Source organism: Chlorocebus sabaeus, chromosome 12, assembly GCF_047675955.1.
Source record: "Chlorocebus sabaeus isolate Y175 chromosome 12, mChlSab1.0.hap1, whole genome shotgun sequence".
Classification (NCBI taxonomy): Eukaryota; Metazoa; Chordata; class Mammalia; order Primates; family Cercopithecidae; genus Chlorocebus; species Chlorocebus sabaeus.
Genome location: NC_132915.1, coordinates 80,954,282 through 80,979,025, shown reverse-complemented (window position 1 = coordinate 80,979,025; position 24,744 = coordinate 80,954,282). Strand labels below are relative to the sequence as shown.

The 24,744-nt window shown below is 42.0% G+C and overlaps 1 protein-coding gene across 14 annotated transcripts in view; it reads left to right on the top strand.

Moving 5' to 3' along the window:
* Window positions 1-1,481: 1,481 nt before the first annotated feature.
* LPAR1 (lysophosphatidic acid receptor 1) overlaps window positions 1,482-24,744 on the top strand; it is a 168,027-nt gene continuing 144,764 nt past the window's right edge. For 2 of the 14 annotated variants that reach the window (XM_007968445.3, XM_037983499.2), the window contains exon 1: window positions 1,482-1,661. The gene's annotated coding sequence lies outside the window, so the exon portion shown is untranslated. The other 12 variants (XM_037983502.2, XM_037983490.2, XM_007968444.3 and 9 more) reach the window with 11 other exon arrangements.

Genomic DNA, 24,744 nt, shown 5'->3' with positions numbered 1-24,744 from the left:
AGAGAAAAAAATCAACATATTAAAAATATTCAAGTTGAGTGGTAGGAAACTCCTTTTACTTTACCTTTGATTTATGGGAAAAGGCTAAACATGGAAATAATTACTTTTAAAATGTTCTTTATTTTAGATATAGAAGTATTGGTGTTAAGAAATCTGACAGTAAGTAGAGTGTATAGGAAGAAAGAGACAGGAAAATTAGCTAACAAGTGATTTTTCTGAATTGAGTAGAGCTATGGTTAAAAACATACGGAAACCTCTTTCGAGTATATTTCTTTCTTACCAATATATATGATACTTAGATTTTATAGTGAACATTTGCCTATTCATCCCAATATAATATTTCTTATAGTTTAGCATCAACCCCTATCATTATCTGTGAGATAAAGGAGTGGTCTGTATTCATGGGTATACGTATTTATACACATTTCTGCATGCTGTACACAAACATGGTAGCATTGTGCATGAACATATTAGCACTGTGCATGTACTAAAATTTCAATTTTTCACATAGTAAATTGTTATAAAACAAATCATATATTGGTAGGAAAGGTATAGAAAGCAAAGTTATTTAAAGTGGATTTTTAAGAAAGATTCGAATTTTTTTTTTTTTTTTTTTTAAAGAGTAGAACCATTGTTTTAAAAAGGAAACAGCTTTAGATAGTAAATTATTTACAGCCAGGGCTCAGCCCTGAGCATCCTGCGAAAACCACACGAGCTTGGTCAAGGTTCTAAGCAGTCACCGGTGGGAGATGGTCATGGTCCCGTCACAGCATAACTCACTTGAGGCTTGAAAAGCTTCCGTCCAACTGCGGTTTGCAGTGACCTTTCTCTTCTGCAAAGCCCACGGTTACCGGGTGGCCACCACCAACATAGCCCTGCCTCGCTGTTCTGCGTTTCTCTCAATGGGATCAGTCCTGCTGAGTCCCCACGCCTTACTGCTGTCGTGCTGTGTCCTCTGTGCCATTTCAAGGCGAGGGCTTATGAAACTTTTACTCGCACGCTGCTATTTTTGATATGCGGTGGCCTTAGCTGTGCAGCGAGAGGTTGGTAATTCTGATTACTCCGGAAATCCTGGGAAGCCAGAAGTGGGAGATGGGTGTGGTGAGGTGGCGTGGCTAGGGAGACCCCATCTAGTGGGTGTTGTTATAAGACCTGGGCGAATCCCTGTGGCTGCCACTCTCCTGAGAATGATCCCTGGGCCTTAGTCCCGCGCCGCGCCCACCTACACCTCCAGGTGTGCAGTCCCCGCCCTTAATTACTCTCACTAAAATTGATAGTTTACACTTGCAAAGCTACTCTGGGAAAGCGGAAGAGAAATGTATAATCATGGATATGGAGAACTAGGGGAGCAGACACACTTGCTTTGGTTTACAGATCCAGTGAAGTGAAAAATCAGAACTAGAAACGTATGCACCTTCCTAGCAGCAAAGCCGCCTCTGCGTTCTTTTCAGCCTCCAGTGTAGGGCGGCGCTGGGAGAAACTTTGCGCCTTCTGGAAAGTTTAGAAAATGAACCACGAAAGAGAGGCCACATTTCGGGGGTTTGTGGGCCCCGCGATGTTTTCCAGAGCTTTTCGAGTGGCAAGAGGAGAGCGACAACGTGAAAATGCCCCGTGCCGTGCCGGGGCGTCCACCGGAGTTCTGCCAGCTGTCCCGCGCTGGGGTGAGCTCAGGAGGGGCGGGGGTGGGACCCGAGCTGGCGGCCACGGGTCTCCCGCTGCGGGTCTGTCGGCTCGGGGGCGGGGCGGGGGAGGCTGCTGAGATAATGAATGGGAAGCTAAGGCCACCCCCTAGCCCCGGCCCTGCAGCCAGCGAGGGCTGTCGAGCCAATGAATGGAGGAAGGGGTGCAGAAGTCAGGGGCGCTGGGGGCGCCACGCCAGGTAAAGGGTCCAGCTTGGGAGCGGGGAGGGCGGACTCTGGGGTCCCGGGAGTTGCTGACTTGTGCTACGTGGAGCAAGCAGAAAAGAAGGAAGGCGGAGGAAGAGAGGACGCTGGCGTCGGCGCTGCTCCTCCGGCCCTCCCTCTGCGCCCCCTCCTCCTGCCAGCGCGCCAAAGCCGGGCCGTAGGGGCCGACCGGCGGCTGACGCTCCCCGAGTGGCGACTCCGTCTGCAGCTCCGCTGCTGAGCGCGGGCGGGATCTGGGGCGGCCAGGGCCCGGAGCCGCGGAGCCCTCCCCGCCGCCCGGCCGAGCACGGGATCCCGGCGGGGTGGGCGCAGGGGGCGGCCTCGCTCTGTGCGACGGCCGAGGGGCGGGCGGAGGGACGGGCTCGGCTGGCGGCGGGGCGGGGGCCGCCGGGACTGGGCGCGCGGCCTGAAGCCAACCCGGGGGCGGCGGGAGCGGGACGCGCGGCGGCGGCAAGCGCAGGTAAAGGGGCAGGCGCGGCGTGTGGGGACGGCGCCCCCTGGGCGCGAAGCCAGAGGCCGCGGCGACGGCTCGTTCGCCACACGGCGCGCTGGGCTCACACTGTCCCGCCGTGGACGGGCTTTGTGGTTGGGGGCGCGCGTGCGGGTGCCAGAGAGAGTGTGAGTGCGCGCGCTGGGCCGCGGCGCGGGTGGGTGGCCGTGCGTTCTTGCTAGCCGGCCTGCAGGAGGCGAGGCTTCCCGGACCTCCCGCACCCAGCGGCGGACCGATCCTCGGGAGGGAAGTTGCCGCAGCAGCCCGGGCCGCCGGCCCTCCTGTCTCGCTCCAGGTCAGTGCGCCCCGGGGCCCGCCCAAGTGACACGTAGGTGGCCTCCGGTTACCTGGGTCCGGGTGGGTGCGCGGGAGGGCTTACGAGGGGCCCTCGAAATTCTCTCAAAACCTCGTCCTGCTGGACGTGCACCTCCGAGGGGTCCCTGCGCCACTGGGGCTCCCACACCTCTCGTTTCCCACTGACGACTCGGTTGTCCCCTCACACGGGGCTGAGGACTTTTAACTAAGTTTCTGTCCAGCCGCCTAACAAACGTGCTTAGCAAGTAACTGGAGGCTGTAAGGCAAAGGAGGGACCTGGCTTTGAGTTGATGGTTTTGAAATCGACGGCTCCTTTGGCTTGCGTAGGACTGCTTTGTGGTGAATGGATTTAAAGTTTATTCTTGTTTTTCTTTGCTGCCATTTGGCCTTTGAAATGTTACGAGTGAAGGCATTCAGGACTTGCTGCTGCCTGCTGTCTGGGGCCTGAGGTTGTGGCTCTCTGCTTCTGCTCCCCCCTCTTCATTTTTGTTGAAATCCGTGGATTTTTTCATAAATGTGGGTGCTGACTTGTTTCACTATGGACGCGTCGTTTCCTATGGGGTTAGATAGATATTGGTAAACATCAATATTGAAAACGTAAATAATGATCACAGCGAAATCCTCTATTCCTTCAGGCTCTAACAGTTTGTTTTTCACGTATTTGCATAAGTGTGTTTGCTCAGCTAAGCATAACTGGTAAGCCAGAGGTCTGTGATTCAGAGTCTGCAGTTCTGGTTAAGGGGAGACTGTGCACTTGGAAAATGCGAAGTTTTTAAAGAAGTTATTCCCTTGCCAGATAGAAGAATGAGTCCAAGGAAAAAGAGTGAATGTTAAAGGTATGGTTATTGAACCAAACTAAATAGCATTAAAATACACAGGGAGGTAGAATGTCACCTAGTTGTTTCTGCTCTTGATTTCCATATCCCAGTAGGAGCGAGTATAATTGCCCCAATGCAAAATTATGAATAATAATCAGCATTGTAAGTATATTAAGGTTGCATTTTTTTCTTGATACTTGTCTAATTTGAGGATAAAAACACCAAGTGGCAAGAGGAGGAGGTAGCTTGAGGCAGGAAGGCACGGGCGAGGAGCGAGGAGGGAAGGCTGGGTTGTCATCATCCGAGCCCGCAAGGCACACCACGTCCCCTAGCGGCGCGACCTCAGCCGGTCGGGTCAGCTCAGCTCCTGGTCTCCGTCTCCCCATCCGGAAAATGGAAGGGGTTGGTGATCCTTGCTGTTCCTTCCAGCTTCCCAAATAGCTAGAAACTGGTGGGAGGTTATTTTATGTTAGAGCAGTAGGAAAAGGTAGAGGGGAAAGTGAGAGGTCCAGAGAGCCAGGAAGATGGAAGAAAACCAGCAACAGAGGATGCCTGGAGGAGAAAAATCCTTGAGCTGGGAGCTCATTTCCTCTGTGTGTGTGTGTGTGTGTGTTTTTTTTTCCCTTTTCCTCAAGGGAATAAATAATACTTCCCCCCTCAGATCAGTCTCTTGTTACCTTTATTATTTAAAGCTTGTGAGTTTGCTTAGCTAATGCACTAAGGTGAGGTCAAGGTGATTCTTGCGGTCTGACTTCTACTAGGCATCACTTGACCCATTTGCATCATTGTCTCTCAGGGGAACAGCTCCTGCTCAGGTCTGTGGGCACACAGCACTCTCCCTGTGAGTGATGGGAAAGAAATAACAGAGGTAAGAATGTAAGTGGCAGCCCTTTCGAAACTTCTATTTTTGTTCAAAGCTAATACTTTCCAGAAAGTGATTTGATTTTTTTTTGTTGTTGTTTCAAATTATACCGTAGACTCTGCAAGGTTTTACTGAATCTATTCCATTAGTGACCTACTGGAACATTCAAAGAATAAAAATTTCACTTGCTCAGTGTTTTTGATACACAGTGACATTCAGTCTGAAGTAAGTGATATTTAGGGCCAAGAATAATTTCAAATGCTTAGTATGGAAAGTTGCAATCTGGGCAGAATACACTGTATCATTTTCACTGGGAAGCTCCAAGTATTCAGCAGATAACAGAACTTTTAGAATTTAGTTTGAGGTCAAGATTTTAATGTCTGTGCTCGATGTGTGGCCTGTCTTCCTTTTCTTTTATGTTTTGGTATCAATATTTCTACACCCTTGAGGAACGTTATTTATTTTAAAAGCTGAACTGTGATGTAATAAAAACTTAAACATAAGCTCTTGGTTTAAAGTCCAATAGTCTTCTCTGGCCTTAAGTCAGCATCATACTACTGTTTGGTTTCTTATTTTTACATGTCATGTTACCCTCTTATTTAAATATCCTTGTCCAGGTGTGGTGGCTCATGCCTGTAATCCCAACAGTTTGGGAGGCTGAGGCAGGAGGATCACTTGAAGCCAGGAGTTTGAGACCAGCCTGGGCAACATAGTGAGACTCTGTCTCTACAAAAAAATAAATACATTAGCTGGGTATGGTGGCATGTGCGTGTAGTCTCAGCTACTTGGGAGGCGGAGGAGGGAGGATGGCTTCAGCCCAGCATTCAAGGCTGCAGTGAGCTGTGATTGTGCCATTGCACTACAGCCTGGGTGACAGAGAGAGACTGTCTCTTGAAAAAAAAACTTAGGGAAAACTATTATGGATGTCTTAGAAAGTTGAGAGAAAAGGAGGTGATTTTATTTCAGCAAACAGTTACTGAATTCCTTCCATGTGGTAGATGCAAGGATGGTGAAAAGGAAGCTCCAGAAAGAACTGCAACGCAGGGGTGAAAGACGCAGCGAGCCTCACAGTTTATATTGAATAGTATGTGCAGTGTTGTGTAACTGGGTGGTAGCTGTAGAGTCCAAGAACTTTGGCATGCCAGGGAATGGAGAATTACATTTTGATTCAGGGGACGACTTTATAAATGTGGCTTGAAGAATAACATATCTTTTAAAAGACGAATGGTGGGGTAATGAAGACGAAGTGAGAGTGTGGGGTGATGAAGGCTGGAAAGTTACAAAGGGACAAATTGTGGGGGAGTTGTGCTACATGGGGATAGGGAGGTGAGGAGGAAGTATTACATAACCTCAAGATGCAGAAAGACACTGAATAACACATATTGGGGCAGAGTGAGGGGTGCAATGATGGACGGAGGACTGGGCTTTTATTCCACTACAATCTGTGTAACTTATGGCTGCTAGGTTTTAAGACACTATTGCCAGTTTACTCACATTATATAAAGGTTGTAGAATAAACTAATAAGTGGTTTCTTCCTCCCCACTCCCCGCAAATTGATAGAGCTTTGTACTTTTGAGAAATTTAATTTAGTAAAAATTAATGATGCTATTGTGTTACAGCTGGACCTTGTGGAGCCTTTTGAACATGTGGGATTGAAGTCATTCTGCAAGCACAGAGCTGTCCAAGAAAACATTTTTTCCCCCTCTCTCTTTTTTGTTTAGGGAAGGGCTTGCTGGTTAATGCTAATTTAAACATGACTCTTCTGGCAACTGGCATTCTTGACCCTGTTTATGTTATACATGGTATTTAACCACAGTGGTTGGGTATTTGCAGCACAGAAGAAAAAGAATTATTATTAGTTTGAAACTGGCATTAATGCCTCTGTAAATGATAGGGCAAGGTGGTAGAGGGAAGGAGAGAGAGGGGGAAACCAAGTAGCACCCTGGGTACTGCAGTGAGAGATGACGTAACGATGAGAATTCTTTAAGTTTAACTTCCAGTAGAAGTGACTTGCTTTCTATGTATTTTAAATCCCTAGAGCTAAAGCATTTAACTTATTATCTTCACTCTGTGGGATCCATTTGGGAGAGGTATTCAGGAGCTCTGTAGGTTCACATGTGCTCCCCAGTACCTCTGTGTCACAGGAGAATATACGTCGGTTTTCAGTTGCATGTCAGAGGTGGAACTGACTTGGATGTCTCTGAATTGCTCTTGAATCTGGAGATGCTAGGGTACCCAGGAGACAGACAGGAAAAAGAAGAGGCTGGGCACAGTGACTAACGCCTGTAATCCCAGCACTTTGGAGGCTGAGGCGGGTGGACCTCACCTGAGATCAATAGTTTGAGACCAGCCTGGCCAACATGGTGAAACCCTGTGTCTACTAAAAATACAAAAAATTAGCCGGGTATGGTGCTGGGCATCTGTAATCCCAGCTACTCAGGAGGCTGAGGCAGGAGAATTGCTTGAACCCGGGAGGTGGAGGTTGCAGTGAGCCAAAATTGTGCCATTGCACTCCAGCCTGGGCAGACAGAGTGAGACTCCATCTCAAAAAACTAAAAAAAAAAAAAAAAAAGAAAAAGAAAAAGAAGCTGGCCGAATTTCTTTCAATTACCTTGTGAATTCAATTTGAATGAATGATCTTCCCAGAAGTTTGTTTTATCTTCTGCAAGGGAACTTGAGTTTGGCATGTTTAATAAATTAAGTTAATTAAGTTGGAGAAGCCCAAGGTTAGTACACTTCATTTTAGGACACACTTTTGGTGGGGGAAGTGGAGGGGTGGTGTGGCGGTGGTGATGATTTTATTTAAACTCCTTGGCATTTTTTAGCAGGTTAGTATGATTTCAAAGCAGTGTTGTTGTTGTATTATTAACTTGTGGGACTGGGCCAAAGAAAATTGTCTTAATACTTGCATGTCCCTGTCATCTAATCAGTGCTATAGAAACTTTAACACTGAAGTCCATGTAAAATTCTAATTATTTTTTTTCCAGAAATGAAAGAGAACTATTTTACTGCATTCATGGATTTAGGTTATAATTTATTTTATTTTTGTGTTACTGTTTTAAAAAAGTGATATAATGACGGGGCAGACCCTTAACTTTAGTCCAGTGCTAAAACAAACATGCAATAAGCTTGCATGAGGCAGGGCAAGCTGTGTTTGTTGTATTATGAAAATAAAGGAAAATGTTTTCAAAACCAGCCTTTTTCTCTAAAAGCAAAAGACTTTGACTAATACCTGGCCATGGGTGGGATTTCCAACTGTTGGTTGAAGGAAATTTTGTTCATTATGGCCATTACATGTGCTATGTTTCTCAGAGTTTAGGATTTGCTATGCTGAAATTGCTACTATGAACCATTTCTTTATAGCAAGTTTCCCTGTATTCATTACCTTATGTGTCTAAACAATGCTCTAGATTAGACTTTATGTCGATCTGCTATACTAAATTTTCTTCCCCTATGTCTAGGTGTTCTCTTTGACCAACCTTTAACTGCCCTGGTTCTGAAATTCTGCCCTAATTGAAGGATATTCCTGGGTCTTTGAGGGAGAAATGGTTCAGGGGCAGAGGCAGAGGAAACATGTTTTTTTTGTTTTGTTTTGTTTTTTTAAGCCCCCATCTCAGGAGCACTTAACTGACTGCCTACTATATACCAGACTTTGTGCTAGTTACTAGGGGTGAGTGTGAATAAGGCAGGAATCCTACCCTCCAGGAGGAGCTTACACACGATTAACAGATAATTACAATTCAGTGTAACAAGTTTTATGAGAGAGATAACTTTGCGGGAGCACCAAGCGAAGCACTTGACCCTTAGCAGTGAGGTGGTGGAGGTCAGGGAATGCTCCTGGAAGGTTAGGATCTGGAAGGACCCTGGGAGATAAACCAAGCCTAGAAGGGGTAAAAAAGGGATCAAGAGGCTTTCTATCTCCAGTTTTGCTACTCCTGGGTAGGTCAAAGTGCCTGTCTTTTTACATCTGGAAAATAAGAATAAGAACTGATATCTGGTTGGTAATTCTAGTTTTCATTTACTACGTGTTCCTTAATCCTTTATATTACTCTTTCTTCCATATTCAGTAGACATTTGTACCCACCCTGTACTGGGAAGATAGCACTGCAGGAAACAAGATGTGAATGGACCCCTTCTGTCATGGAACTTACCTTCCATCATATGACATTAGTAGGAGAAGTTCTTTTAAAATGCCTTCAAACTCAGGCATATGTATCTTGTTATTCTTCCATTTTAAGAACATTTTCTGCAAGATAATCTCAATACTTTGAGGTGAGTTGGCCTTTCCCTCTTAGGGAAGGAGACCACAGAGCCTGGTAATCTCATTTTCATTTTATATGCTTGAAATATTTTGCTAGGATTTATCTGTTTTAAAGTCTAGAGATAGACATAGCTGTGTTTTATCTATAGCCCTGCCTTGCTTCCATCTCATTTTCTCTATTCTTACTTTTAACCCAACTTGTGTTTGAGGTTCTTTGCTCAGTGTATAGTTTGCGTTGTAGAATAATTCAAATCTAGTGCCTGTGGAAAGTCAGACTTATTTTTTATTTATTTGAGATAGGGTCTTGGAGTGCAATGGCATAATCCTGGCTCACTGCAGCCTTGACCTCCTGGGCTCAAACTATTCTCCCACTACAGCCTTCCAAGTGGCTAGGACTGCAGGTGTGTGCCACTATGCTTGGTATTTTTTTCTTTTTCTTTTTCTTTTTTAAGAAATGGGCTCTCACTACATTACCCAGGCTAGTCTCAAACTCCTGGGCTCAAGGGATCTTCTCACCTTGGCCTCCCAAAGTGTTGGGATGACAGGTGTGAGCCACCGCATCTGGCTAATACTTATTTTGAAGTCACCCTATCGTGGTGCTTTGCTTCACTAATGCATTTCACTTATGATCTTCAAGTCACTCAGGGATGTAAACACAATAGAAAGCATCCCAACCAGAGGAAGGTAGCTGCATTCATTTACAAATTTCTTTTTTGCAATGATTCAAATACTACAGATGTGTCTAAAGTAAACAAAAATCTCTCTCTGCCACTTTAACCTTACACATCTGATATCAGTTTGTTCCATAGCCTTCCATAGTTGTCCTTTTGCTTATACAAACCTACAAAAATTAGTACTTATGTATATTTATGTGTGTGTGGGATGAGTGTGGGTATGTTTTTACATACTCATATGTATGTTTGTGTGTGTATCTGTCTGTGCCTGCCTCCATTTTCTTTTGCTTTAGAGCGGCTATACTTGAGGCTGCCATGAAGAGTGAGAAGTTTGAAGCTGGAAGAGCCTGCATGGGCCCTTCTTGAACTTGTGCAGCATGACATCACTCAAGAGTTCTTGTCAGAGTGATAATGAATGTCTGGCTATTGTAAATGGAAACAAGAAAACTATTTCCAGCTGTGCAACAACCAAGATGACAAAAAGCATTGCAGAGAATATTATTGCCACAAGGACCCTGCTTCATCTGGGTCTCAGACAACAGGAGGAGGGGCATTTTGGAGCATGCGTTTGGCATCTGTGAAACTTTTGTTAGGTAGAAAACAAGTCCTGGATGAAAGGCCTATCAGCCACTTCTGGAGCACAGAAGATAGTTAGAGTTATTAATTATAGGCAGGTTTCATTGCAGGAGTATTCAATGAGAACCCCCGCCTTAGAAGTCTGTAATCAGCAGATGATAAGGATGGTGTGTTCTTACTAAGAGAATAACACAAATGAAACAGAGTTGCCTTTTGTTAAGGGAATACTTTGCCTTCTTGGACTACGATTGTGGGGAGAAGGATTATTGTCAAGTAAATGAGGCATTCATTCTGTGCCCACTATTTATTGTAGTTCCACAGAGAGCTACTTGCTTTACTTTCTGACTAGGCACAAAGAAGTAAAGGTTCAAAGGCTAGGGCAAGGTGACTGACTTTTCCAGATTCAGCACCATATGTTCTCTGGTCACTTTGAGACGCTGTCAATTTAGTTTTGTGCAACTGAGATCTTGGAGAACCTCTGTGTCCTCTATGTTTGGCTGAGGACACTAATTTTTTTTTTTTTTTTTTTTTTTTTTTTTTAAGCAGAGTCTCACTTTATCGCCCAGGCTGGGATGCAATGGCATGATCTTGGCTCACTGCCTCCTGGGTTCAAGCAATTCTCTTGCCTCAGCCTTCCACGTAGCTGGGACCACAGACGTGCACCACCATGCTTGGCTAATTTTTTTTTGTATTTTTTGGTAGAGATGGGGTTTCGCCATGTTGGCCAGTCCACACCATCTTGGACTCTTGGCCTCAAGTGAACCACCTGCCTCGGCCTCTCAAAGTGCTGGGTTTATAGGCGCAAGCCATCGTGCTTGGCCTGAGGACACTAAAGTCAAAAAAATTTAAGAAAGTATGGTCCCCACTCTTGAGTAGGTCATGAACATGGAGTGACATGGACTCAAATCATTAAGATCAGGTAGGTGGTGATGAATATGGTAAAACAAGGTTCAAACAAAGAGCTTTCTGCGTATGTGAGGATGGAGAGGGTAAGTCAGCCTTAGAGGGGGGAAATGACTTGCAGCAGGATGCCAGCCTCGATGGTCTGTGGAGCTCATTCCATGAAGAAGAGTAATGAGGAAGACCCATTGAGTGACAGGCTTGGGGAGGAGTGCCTGGAATTGACGGTTTGTGGCAGGAAGTGGTGGGACCAGTCTCAAAGGTTGTGGAGGTAGAAGGGTACTGGAGACTACTGAGGACAAAAAGGGGCATGTTGATGCCATTACCAGACAGGACATGAGAGTATGCTGATTGTTGCAGTGAGGCTTGTTAGTTTTAGACATGTCTAAAACCACGCAGGCAGAGATTTTCAGCTGGTAGCTGGCAATTTGAGTTTGAAGTTTAGCTGAGGAGTCAGTTGGCAGTATTCAGGAATAATTGCTAAATGTAGAAGTAAATGCCAGTGAAATGTGTGTGATAAGATGGAGAGCACTTTTAGAGTGAAAAGAGTGATATATTTTCACAAGGACAAGACTTATTTCAATTCAATATTTTTCTTTAGCAGATTAAAGTATTAGTTTTATGGGTTATCAAGCATTTGTTGAGTATTTACTATGGCTTCTCTTGATAGGTGGTCCTGGGGATATAGGAAGGAAATGGTGCAAATTTCAACAATATCCCATTGGGGTGAACAAAAAAATCCCTGAAACAGCCCATTCCAGCTATTGTTATCTGGAAAAAACTTCTTACCATAATTAGGTGGTGATTTGAGGTCTGGGGGAAATTGCAGATATAGTTTTTTTTTTTTTTGAGACGGAGTCTGGCTCTGTCACCCAAGCTGGAGTGCAGTGGCTGGATCTCAGCTCACTGCAAGCTCTGCCTCCCGGGTTGACGCCATTCTCCTGCCTCAGCCTCCTGAGTAGCTGGGACTACAGGCACCCGCCACCTCGCCCGGCTAGTTTTTTTGTATTTTTTAGTAGAGACAGGGTTTCACTGTGTTAGCCAGGATGGTCTTGATCTCCTGACCTCGTGATCCACCCGTCTCGGCCTCCCAAAGTGCTGGGATTACAGGCTTGAGCCACCGCACCCAGCCTTGCAGTTATAGTTTTAATATACTGTAGGACTAGTGACAGTGCGTGTCACATTGCTGTCATATAAAAGATAAACCTTCCAGAAGAACTTTGGAAATTTCAGTAGCCTAAAGACCACACTTTGAGAAACTCATAAAAGTTTGTCATAGAGGTTTTAAAAGCTGATCAAATAATTTTAAGCTTTAGTTGCCTACTAAAAAGTAGGATGCAGTGCAAGTTTGTCTTTTACTTGGTTAAAAAAAAAAAGTCTTTTTCTAATTAAGAATTTATTTTCACTTTAGATAATTTTATTGGCATGCCTTCTTGCATGCAAGATAGAAAAAAGATAAGTTTATTCTTAGTTTTCCTTTTTCTAAGCCATTATGATTCTTTTAAATTATACTCATTTCAATTTGATAGGGAAAAACAGTACATGCTCATTTTAAAACATTTGGAACGTACAGGGGATTCATGTGTAATTCCACCACTTAAGATTGACTTTCTTGCTAGGCATGGTGGCTTATGCTAGTAATCCCAGCACTTTGGGAGGCCAAGGTGGGCAGATCACCTGAGGTCAGGAGTTGAAGACCAGCCTGGCCAACATGATAAAACCCTGTCTCTATTAAAATACAAAAATTAGCTGGATGTGCTCTCTCGAACCCAGGAGGCGAAGGTTGCAGTGAGCTGAGTTTGTGCCACTGTACTCCAGCCTGGGTGACAGAGCGAGACTCTGCCTCAAAAAAAAAAAAATTTACTTTTACAGAATATTTAACAGCATTCTCCTTTGTATCATAAGTATGTACACAGGCCATTAAAATCTTTCATTTTTAACTTCTAATGGCTACATATTAGTCACACTATTTAATGTGTGTGACTAATTAAATACACCTAATTATGTTTAGTCATTCCATATCTCTGCTTGCTTCTTTTTGTTTTGTTTTGGTTTTTTTTGAGGACTTGTGCTTCTCTGCCCATATTTCCGTGTTGATGTACCCAGAGTTGTATCCTTACTCTAAATGATCTCTGTTTTTGAGCTTATCCACACAGTGGACTGTGGTTTCCTGGTCTGTGTCCTTCTGCCTAGGACGTTCTTTCCTACATATCCACACGCCTGCTTTCATTATTTTCATGTCTTAACTCAAAGGTCAACTCCATACTAAGGCCTTCTATCACTGCACTTAAAATTGTGTGACCTTTCCTGTCTACCCAGCTTGCCTGATATTTTCTTCTCCATTGCACTTTCCTTCTGACTTCTTAGATGAGGACAAGACTTAAAAAAAAAATTCTGTTTTTGTTTTCTGCTGTTTACCCAAAATATTTTTCTTGTTTTGTTTCTTAAAGACCATGTTTTGCTGTGTCACCCAGGCTGGAGTTCAGTTGCTCAATCATAGCTCATTGTGGCCTCAAACTCCTGGGCTCAAGCCATCCTCCTGCTTCAGCTTCCTGAGTAGCTGGGACTATAAGCACATGCCACCATGTTTGGTTATTTATTTATTTATTTTTTGGGTAGAGACAGGGTCTTGCTTTATTACTCAGGCTAGTCCCTAACTCTCACCTTGACTTCCCAAACTGTTGGGATTGCAGGCATGAATGCCACACCTGGCCTGTTGATGTGGGGTGGAGAGTTCTGAAATTGAGGCAGTATTTAATAGCCTACCAACCAAAAAAAAGCCCAGGACCAGATGGATTCACAACTGAATTCCACTAGAGATACAAAGAGGAGCTGAGACCATTCCTTCTGAAACTATTCCAAACGATAGAAAAAGAGGGACTCCTCCCTAGCTCATTTTATGAGGCCAGCATCATCCTGATGCTAAAACCTGGCAGAGACATAACAAAAAAAGAAAATTTCAGGCCAATATCCCTGATGAACATTGATGCGAAAATCCTCAATAAAATACTGGCAAACTGAATCCAGCAGCACATTAAAAAGCTTGTCCACCACAATCAAGTTGGCTTCATCCCTGGGATGCAAAGCTGGTTCAACATATACAAATCAGTAAACGTAATCCACTGCATAAACAGAACCAATGACAAAAACCACATGATTATCTCAATAGATGCAGAAAAGGCCTTTGATAAAATGCAACACCCCTTCATGCTAAAAACACTCAATAAACTAGGTATTGATGGAACATATCTCAAGATAATAAGAGCTATTTATGACAAACCCACAGCCAATATCATACTGAATGGGCAAAAGCTGGAAGCACTCCCTTTGAAAACTGGCACAAGACAAGCATGCCCTCTTTCACCACTCCTATTCAACATAAGTATTGGAAGTTCTGGCCAGGGCAATCAGGCAAGAGAAAAAAAAGGTATTCATACAGGAAGAGACGAAGTCAAATTGTGTTTGTTTGCAGATGACATGATTGTATTTTTAGAAAACCCCATAGTCTCAGCCCCAAATCTCCTTAAGCTGATAAGCTACTTCAGCAAAGCCTCAGAATACAAAATCAATGTGCAAAAATCACAAGCATTCCTATACACCAATATAGATGAACAGAGAGCCAAATAATAAATGAACTCCCATTCACAATTGCTACAAGAGAATAAAATACTTAGGAATACAACTTACAAGGGATGTGAAGGACCTCTTCAAGGACAACTACAAGCCAGTGCTCAAGGAAACAAGAGAGGACACAGACAAATGGAAAAACATTCCATGCTCATGGATAGGAAGAATCAATATCATGAAAATGGCCATACTACCCAAAGTAATTTATAGATTCAGTGCTATTGCTATCCAGCCACCATTGACGTTCTTCACAGAATTAGAAAAAACTACTTCAAATTTCATGTGGAGCTAAAAAAGGAGCCTGTGTAGCCAAGACAGTCCTAAGCAAAAAGAACAAAGCTGGAGGCATCACGCTACCTGACTTCAAACTATACTACAAGGCTATTACTGGTACAAAAACAGATATATAGACCAATGGAACAGAACAGAGGCCTCAGAAATAACACGACACATCTACAACCATCTGATCTTTGACAAACCGGACAAAAACAAGCAATGGGGAAAGGATTTCCTATTTAATAAATGGTGTTGGGAAAACTGGCTAGCCATATGTAGAAAAGTGAAACTGGACCCCTTCCTTACACCTTATACAAAGATTAAGATGGATTAAAGATTTAAACGTAGAACTAAAACCATAAAAACCCTAAAAGAAAACCCAGGCAATACCATTCAGGACACAGGCATGTGTGTGCCACCAAAAGCAATTGCAACCAAAGTCAAAATTGACAAGTGGGATCTAACTAAGCTAAAGAGCTTCTGCACAGCAAAAGAAACTATCATCAGAGTGAGCAGGCAACCTACAGAGTGGGAAAAAATTTTTGCAATCTATTCATCTGACAAAAGGCTAATGTCCAGAATCTACAAGGAACTTAAACAAATTTACAAGAAAAAAAGAACTCCATCAAAACGTGGGTGAAGGTTATGAACAGACACTTTTCAAAAGAAGACATTTATGCAGCCAATAAACATATGAAAAAAAGCTCATCATCACTGGTCATTAGAGAAATACAGATCAAAACCACAATGAGATATCATCTCATACCAGTTAGAATGGCGATCATTAAAAAGTCAGGAATCAACAGATGCTGGAGAGGATGTGGAGAAATAGGAACACTTTTATACTGTTGGTGGGACTGTAAATTAGTTCAACCATTGTGGAAGACAGTGTGGTTATTCCTCAAGGATTCAGAACCAGAAATACCATTTGACCCAGCAATCCCATTCCTGGGTATATACCCAAAGGATTATAAATCATTCTATTTATAAAGACATATGCACACATATGTTTACTGCAGCACTATTTACAATAGCAAAGACTTGGAACCAACTCACATGTCCATGAATGATAGACTGGATAAAGAAAATGTGGCACATGTACACCATGGAATACTATGCAGCCATAAAAAAGGATGAGTTCATGCCCTTTGTGGGGACATGGATGAAACTGGAAACAATCATTCTCAGCAAACTAACACAAGAACAGAAAACCTAACACTGCATGTTCTCACTCATAAGTGGGAGTTGAACAATGAGAACATATGGTCACAGAGAGGGGAACATCACACACCGGGGCCTGTCGGGGTCGGGGACAAGGGGAGGGATAACATTAGGAAAAATACCTAGTGTAGATGACGAGTTTATGGGTGCAGCACCAACCACCATGGCACATTTATACCTGTGTAACAAACCTGCACGTTCTGTACATGTATTCCAGAACTTCAAGTGTGTGTGTACACACACGCGCACACACACACGCATGTATAAAAGATGCCCAGCACACTGAATGTATTAGCTGCCATTTTCATTATCTTCACTGGTAAGTTGAATCATATGAGATTGCTGGTATTTGCTCTTGACCTATATAATGGCAGTTTTCTGCGGTTCAGTCTAATATTACTGGCTCTTCAGATTTATCTGGCCAGTTGCATCTTCCGCATTTCCTGAGTTCAACTCAGGATTGTTTTCTACATTTGTTAGAGAATCTATCTTGTTGAAGTTCAAAAGGTATGGTATACATCGTGCATATGGTCCAAGAACATGCTTCTTACCCATTTTTTGTACTATGTAGTTAGTGGAAATAATGCCTTGACTTTGGCTTCTTTTTCCTTGTATGTTTTTAATGCTATTGCTAATTTTTGTCTTTGTGTGCACCTTCTTGAGCATTTTAATGGGAAATTGGGATGAGTTCTATTGGGCCATTTAGTTCAGTGACTTTTGAACTTTTTAATCATGACCCATAGTTAGAAATGTTCATATATGTATATGAATGAGACATTAGTTGTATATAGTTTACTACACATAGTAAACTCTGATATTTTCTTTTCTATTTTTTCCTATGATAATTTGTTCATTTTCATTTTTAAAAGTACTGGTTACAACTCATACATTTTGAAAACCCTGATCTGGTCATAAACTGCAGTTTGAAAGACACGATCTAGTCTGTTGCTGTGCTGTCTAAAATCAGGTTCATTCATTTTTCAACATCCATTTGTTAGGTACATTAGCGGTTATCTTGGTAGTAGCTGGGAATAGAGTGATGAGTAAAGCAGTCGTTATCACTGGAGGCATGACGCATAGAGTCTAGTGGGATGGAGCACATGAACCAAATAAAATCATCCAAATGTATATATACTGTGCATGATCAATTCTGTGGGAGAAAAGAGCAAAAGCGACTAAGCAGGGGAACCTCATCTGACTTTGGGAGTGATTCAGGATTTCCCTGGGGAAGTGACATTTGGTTAGGTCTGCAGAATGAGAATGGGTTAACTGTGAAGGACTGAGCAGGGGTGTGTGTGTGGGATTGTAGAGTCATGGAAGAAATAGTAACAGATGCAAAATAGAAAACTGGAAGGGAAAGACAGGTGGAAGGCAATCTTCTTTGTTTGATGAGTTGGCATTTTTTGTGATACTTAGTGGGTCTTCCTGTTTGTGGCTTTTTTTTTTTTTCTTACTTGACAAAAGTCAAATAGAAATGTCAAGGATTTTTTTGGGGAGATGGGTATTAGCGTTTGTTGAAGTAGTTTTGTATTAAAGCAATATCGTATATTGCTAAATAGCAGGTTTTTTTGAAGGCTTGCTCCGTATGAGGAGCTGTACAAAGTTGTGTATGGTCTGTAGGAGAAGTAGATTTGGTTGGATTAAAAAATACTTTTATGTAGTATAATTACCAATTTTGTAACTATGCATAATTTTGTAAGAAATTATAACACTGAAGTTAAGTTTTGGTAAGTGAAGATCGGATGGTTGGGTGAGTATTTCATTGCTTGTTGATTTTGAATATAATGATAGGAATTATTGCTGTGCTGGGATTTTTATTTTTTTAACTTGGTAGGATTTTAGTGTTCGTTTCCCCCACCCTCTTTTAAAACTGCATGAAGAGTTTAAAAGAAAGCTTTTAAATTAGAAATCCGTGAAGTAAGTTGGAGACCACATGAGATGGGAGACCATGATTCAAGTGCCAGTTCTTCCAATGCTGCACATGGTACCCTTGACCTTTGATACCCAAACTTTGAGGCCCTGGGATCCTTGTCTTAAAATGGAGGACTTGAAATCAGTTTTCAAGAATCATTCTCCCAGTCCTATTATTAATATTAAATGCCTTTATGCTTTCTCTTTTCAACTTTGCTCTGACTCTTTAAAGACTTGGCACCCCACCATTTAACTAACCTAGTGTGACAAGCTCAGGCCAAACTTGGGAGAACTCCAGGTATTTGCATTTTTCTGTGTCTTTGTGGAGTCAGTCTCAGGTGGCACTAATTCCTTCACATTGGGGAACACTGCTAATGCTTCTCATTAAAACATGGAAGAGTGGGCAAAGATTAGAATTCTCTTGAGACTTTTTTTTTTTTTCTTTTGGTGATGGAGTCTCGCTCTGTCACCCAGGCTGGAGTGCAGTGGTGGGATCTCGGCTCACTGCAACCTCCACTTCCCGGGTGGTTCAAGAGATTCTCCTGACTCAGCCTCTTGAGTAGCTGGGATTACAGGTGTCCACCCCCACACTCAGCTAATTTTTATATTTTTAGTAGAGATTTGTTTCACCATGTTGGCCAGGCTGGTCTTGAACTCCTGACCTCCGGCGATCCGCCCACCTGGGCCTCCCAAAGTGTTGGGATTACAGGCATAAGCCACCGTGACTGACTTAAATCTTTAATACTTTATATCATAGTTTGTAGTTTGACCACATTTGAAATTATTTTTTTTAATCCTTTCAGATTCAGCAAACGTGGAAAAATATGATTATCTTATGTTTATATGCTGGATGCTTGCTTTGGAGAAATATGCAGCATCTAAGTTATGTATAATCCACATTTTATAAAAACCCATTGGATGAGGGTGATGTTATTTTAAAAAGATTTAAAGGGCTAAGGAATCATATGGAAGATGAATTCAGTTTTAATGACTATACCAAGTTTAAGGAATATTTTATAAGAAATGGGCTTATGTGGAAGAGAATGAAAGGTACTTGGTAATTCAGCTTATCTTTTCTTTTTCCTCCTAGCTTTATTGATGCATAATGACAAGCAAAACTGTACTTAAGGTCTACTTAGGATGATGATATACATATATACTGTGAAATGAGTACTATTAACTATGCTGTGCGTTAGATCCCCAGAACTTACTCATAACTGGAAGTCTGTACCCTTTGACCAGCATCTTCCATTTCCCCCACCAACTCAGCTTTTCTTACCAGTATATTAAATCAGTTGATTCAAATACATTTCAACATTATTTTTTGTAATTCAGTATATTCAGTCTTTCAAGTTCATTTATTGTAATGTGAATATGTTATTACACTTGTTCTTATTTTTTGCTTAGAAATCAAGGGAAGAAAGATGAGATGCATGCTTTTTCTGTTTGTCTGAACTCTACTGAATTCCTCATTCATAGTAAAATATTTACTCAGGAAGTCCAGGTAACTATGGAGATTTTACTTAGTGTGTTTTGGTGCTGATTCATCAGTTGATTTTTTTTTTTTTATTTGTTGTTGAATATCTTCTTAAGCTAATTATTATATGGAAACCATCCAGGACTCTAGGCTCCTGATCTGAGACAAGGTGGGAGCAGGTCACACAGGCACAGGCAATGTTTGGTAATGTGTAGGTCCAAGCAGGTATAGGCATAGGTGCTCAACACTAGTACTAGAAACAGGTTGGGTCTGAAGGGGTTGGGGTCATGGGGTTAGGGTAGGTTCAAGGTAGACAAAGCCAGGAAGAGGCACAGAGCATGTAGATGCCTGGCCTAGAATTCCACAAAAGGCATTCTGGAGAGCCCTAAGAGAGAAGTGGTGTAGACAAAAGTCTAAAGCTCCCAGGAGAAATTTATTTTCGGAGTTGGAAGCATCAGTTGAACTTCTCTGATTGTTCAAGGGCATTTCAACACTCAAGCAGGGGTTTAGTCACCATGACCTTGGGAAAAAGTCCCAGCTTCTCTTTAAGCATTTGGCCATCTTAATTTGTGATTTAATTTGGCTTTGAAATCACAAATTCTCATCTGATTCAGGGATTAGGAACCTTGTTGAATACTATTTCTCTAGAAGCAAGAATTAGCCGAGGTCTCATGACAAAATGTATTCTTTCTACAAGAGATTTATTAGAAAACATATTTAACATTTGCTATGGACTGGATTTTCTCCCTAATATTCATGTTGGAGCCCTAACCCCCCGTGTAGCTGTATTTGGAGATAGGACTTTTAGGAGATAATTAGGATTAAATGAGATTATAAGTGTGGGGTCCTAATCTGATAAGATTGGTGGCATTATGGGAAGAGGAAGAGAGAGGTCTGTGTCTATACACATTCACCAAGGAAAGGCTGTGTGAGGAAACAGTGAAAAGACAGCTGTCTGCAAGCCAAAAGGAGAGCCCTCACCAGCAACCAACCATGCTGGCACCCTGTATTACATTTCTAGCCTCTAGAATTATGAGAAAATAAATTTTTGTTATTTAAGCCACCTAATCTATGGAACTTTTTTTTTTTTTTTTTGAGACGGAGTCTGGCTCTGTCACCCAGGCTGGAGTGCTGTGGCGTGATCTCAGCTCACTGCAAGCTCCGCCTCCCAGGTTCACGCCATTCTCCTGCCTCAGCCTCCTGAGTAGGTGGGACTAAAGGTGACCGCCACTACACCCAGCTAATATTTTGTATTTTTTTTTTTTCGTAGAGACGGGGTTTCATCGTGTTAGCCAGCATGGTCTTGATCTCTTGTCCTTGTGATCTGCCTACCTCGGCCTCCCAAGGAACTTTTTAATGGCATTCTAAGCTAATACAATATGCCATTAATTTGGGTAGGGAATAAGAGTAGTAACTCTGTCCAGTAGCTGTTCAGCAGAAAGTACACACTATCATTTACGTGCCTTTCCTTTTTCCTTCTTCATCCTGTTTTAATGGCAGAATAACTCAGTGAGTAAAAATGTTTTAGTGAACACATCTTAAAGTGTTTAAAACCGTTGAACTTATTTAAAACTAATTGTTTTTATATGAAATACTGTTTATTATCTTTTAAAATATATCTCTATTATTGTTATTTTTAATAGAGAACGGGTCTTGCTATTGTTGCCCAGGCTGGTCTCGAACTCCTGGGCTTAAGCAGTCTTCCCAAAGTGTTGGGATTAGAGGTGTGAGCCACCATGCCTGGCCCTTGGTGTGTTCTTATAAACATTTAAAAAATTATTTTTGAAATCACATTATGGCAATATTTACATGAACAAACCCACTTGTATTTGCAGTTCTCTAATGAATATATTTGTTATTTAGTCATGTTAGTTTTATGGCCTATTTCTATTATGTTCTATTTTATGGTCTGCTTCTACCTAGAAGTAACAAATATGTGTTCTTATTTCTACTGATCGTTTTTAACCCACTGTTATATAAGGCAGTATAGTCTGAATCATATTTTTAATAGCCTGATAATAATCCATTATGCTGTTAAACTGTTCATTAAACCATTGCCCTATTTTTGCAGTTTTATTTCCTTTGTACTTGCTGTTTTAAAAAGCATTGTACTCAACAACTTTTATGTAATTTCTGTAGACTGATTAAGAGTTAGATCACTGATTTGAAAGTAATATTATTTGGTTTCCAAGTCGATTTTCTTTTCCTTTTTTTTTTTTTTTTTTTGTTTTTTTGAGACGGAGTTTCGCTCTGTCGCCCAGGCTGGAGTGCAGTGGCTGGATCTCAGCTCACTGCAAGCTCTGCCTCCCGGGTTTACACCATTCTCCTGCCTCAGCCTCCCGAGTAGCTGGGACTACAGGCGCCCGCCACCTCGCCTGGCTAGTTTTTTGTATTTTTTTTTAGTAGAGACGGGGTTTCACCGTGTTAGCCAGGATGGTCTCTATCTCCTGACCTCGTGATCCGCCCGTCTCGGCCTCCCAAAGTGCTGGGATTACAGGCTTGAGCCACCGCGCCCGGCCTCAAGTCGATTTTAAAAGGTAGTTTAAAAACTTGACTTTCAAAAGTAACACCTGTTTGTGTTCATTTTAGAAAACAAAGAAAAACATAAAGAAGAAGGAGGAAAAAGTACCCATACTCCCCACCTAGAGATAGCCATTGTCAAGTGTATGGGATATTCCCTTCTAATATTTTCTCTGTAAATTTTATCTAGTTGAAATCCTACTGGGCATAATCAGTACTTTGTCCTTTCTCTTAATAGTATGCAGTAAACAGAAGTGATGTTAATTCCATTCAGCCACTGCTATAGTGAACTCACTTCAGTGAATATCTTTGCAAGCCTATTTTTGCATTTCAGGTAATTTCTTTAGAGTAGATTCCCAGTAATATGATGTGCTGCCTTAAAAGGCAGGGATGATTTTTATGACTAGAGATAGAAATGATTAAATTGATTTCCAAAACAATGATAATGCTTCATACTCCTACCAGCAGAGTTTGAGAAAAACTTAAAGATAGAAATTAGTGTAAGTGAAATGTGGATTTGTAAAACTTGGAAAATGATTAGAGCAATGGGAAACTTTAATAATAATCTGTCGTGGATGACATTGACTAGACCTCATTGGCGGATGTTCTCTCCACTGTGGTGATATCCTTCACTCATCCACAGTTTTGTCTTCTAACAGAGAACATTATGTTTCAAGCTTCCCTTAGTTTTTATGTCCTTTAATATGCTGTGAAAAGGTTTTTTTTTTTTTTTTTTTTTTTTTTTTTTTTTTAAACAGAGTTTTGCTCTGTCACCAGGCTGGAGTGCAGTGGTGTGATCTCTGCTCACTGCAACCTCCGCCTCCTGGGTTCAAGCAATTCTCCTGCCTCAGCCTTCCTAGTAGCTGGTACTACAGGCATGTGCCACCATGCCCAGCTAATTTTTGTATTTTTAGTAGAGATGGGTTTCACCATGTTGGCCAAGATGGTCTCGATCTCTCGATCTCGTGATCTGCCTGCTTCCGCCTCCCAAAGTGCTGGGATTACAGGCGTGAGCCACTGCGCCCAGCCAAATTTTCTTTTTAACTGTATTCACTGCATCAGCTGATGGTAGGGTATTCCTGATGAGTATACTTCTGTGAAATAACTGGTTAACTATTAGAAAATGGAGCAAGTACTCTAAAAATGGATAGCAAAGAATTAAAAACTAATTGGTAATTATATCTGTGCTGGTTTAGTGTGTATTTCGCATATTTACCCCCATAAGCTTACTTTTCTTCTAGATGCCATTGATATTACACTTTAGTGTAATATCACTAAATAGGGACCACTTTAGTGCCTTGGGGAAATAAAGTGAGCTTCCTTAGGAGGTAATAGATTTGCAATTTCACCCATTACTGGAAGTAGTCACATGTAGTCCAATTAAATTTGACATCTAATTATTGATCACTTACTAGACCCTGGAGATACAAAGGTGAGCAAGATGGAGGCCCACCTTCAAAAAACTCAGACTCGAAGGATGGGAACTGAATGAAGATACCATGTGATAAATGCAATGTTAGAAGTTAGTTGCATATCTATTTTCCTATTAAATATAGTGAAGTTTAATAAGCATAGGAAGGAAATGGGGTAAGAGGAAGTGAGAGTGTGAATTTAAGCAGAGACCAAGACTAAGGCCTACCTTAGGGTGCTATTCACGTATTAGAAAAGGGCCACACGTTTTGCTGTTCTTCCTCGTAGTTGACATGAAGAGGGGACTCAATGAGCTGTGTTACCATGAAGATGAGGACTAACCAAGGGGGACAGCTCTTCATGTGCTGGGAGGAGACGGGATTTTATCCATGGTTCTCCAAACATTAGATACTTTAATGTAATGAGTTGTGTCTCCAAATACAATCTTACAATGAATGTGACAGTGGGGTTAAAAAAATTGTATTGCTCAATGTAGGTTAATGGCATAATGCCAGTTGCTTATCTCAGAAAAGCCATTCTGTAAGAGCCAAAGCAAGACAGTTCAGACAAGCAGCTCACTGCTGGCTCTGTCCAAGGATAGACATTCCATATTCTTTGTGGAATGCTGAATTAGATACTTTTCAGGATGTTCCCTATGAATATTACTTCATCCAAAAGGATATTTTTGATAAGAACTGAGTGGCAGTGAGTTCAAGGTTATTAAGCTCAATACTGCATCCTGTCTTTGTGGTCAGTTAAGTGTAGGTTCCTGTGCTTTAAGCGCTGGCTTGACTGAAGATAGCATGAACAAAGATCAGCCTATGAGCGCGGATTTTTTGGAGTCTTTTTGCTTCAGGGAGTAGAAGGAAGAGAAATGAAGGCTCTGACGCCTTTGGCCAGAGTTTGCAAGACTGGAAGTCTATGTGCTAAATGAATTTGGCCCCACATACAATTTATTTGCTCAGGTCAAGTTTCAAAAGTCAACATAGACAGGTGGACATTGTGATTGTTCCTCGTGCAAGTGTAGTTTCTGTATCATGGAAGTTGAAGGTCTGTTTTCACTAGGCACTTCATGTATTTATGATACCTGGTTGGTCCCTGTGGGTATTTGTGTGTGTGACATTTGCTGGTATATGGTCACAGTATAATGATGTATGTGTAAGTTCAGAAGCAGCATAGAGGTGGCGGTGATTAATCTGGGTGGGGAGTAGGACCCATAAAAGGCTTCATTGAAAAGCTGTGACTGGAAAGATGAGTAGGTATTTGCCAGGCATGGAATTTGGACAAGGGAGGGTATTCCAGGAAAAGCCAAGTGCATATGCAAAGACAGTTGTGTGGATTAGCATTATATGTCAGGGGATTTCTGAGTAGATCCAAAGTGCTGGGGCTTAACAAGCAAGGTGAGTTATAGCCTAAGCCAGAAGTACCTGAAGGACTCAGTTTGCTGTACATGAGGAGGCTGGGCTTGGGGCAATGCGGAACCGTGGAAAAGGTTTAAAAC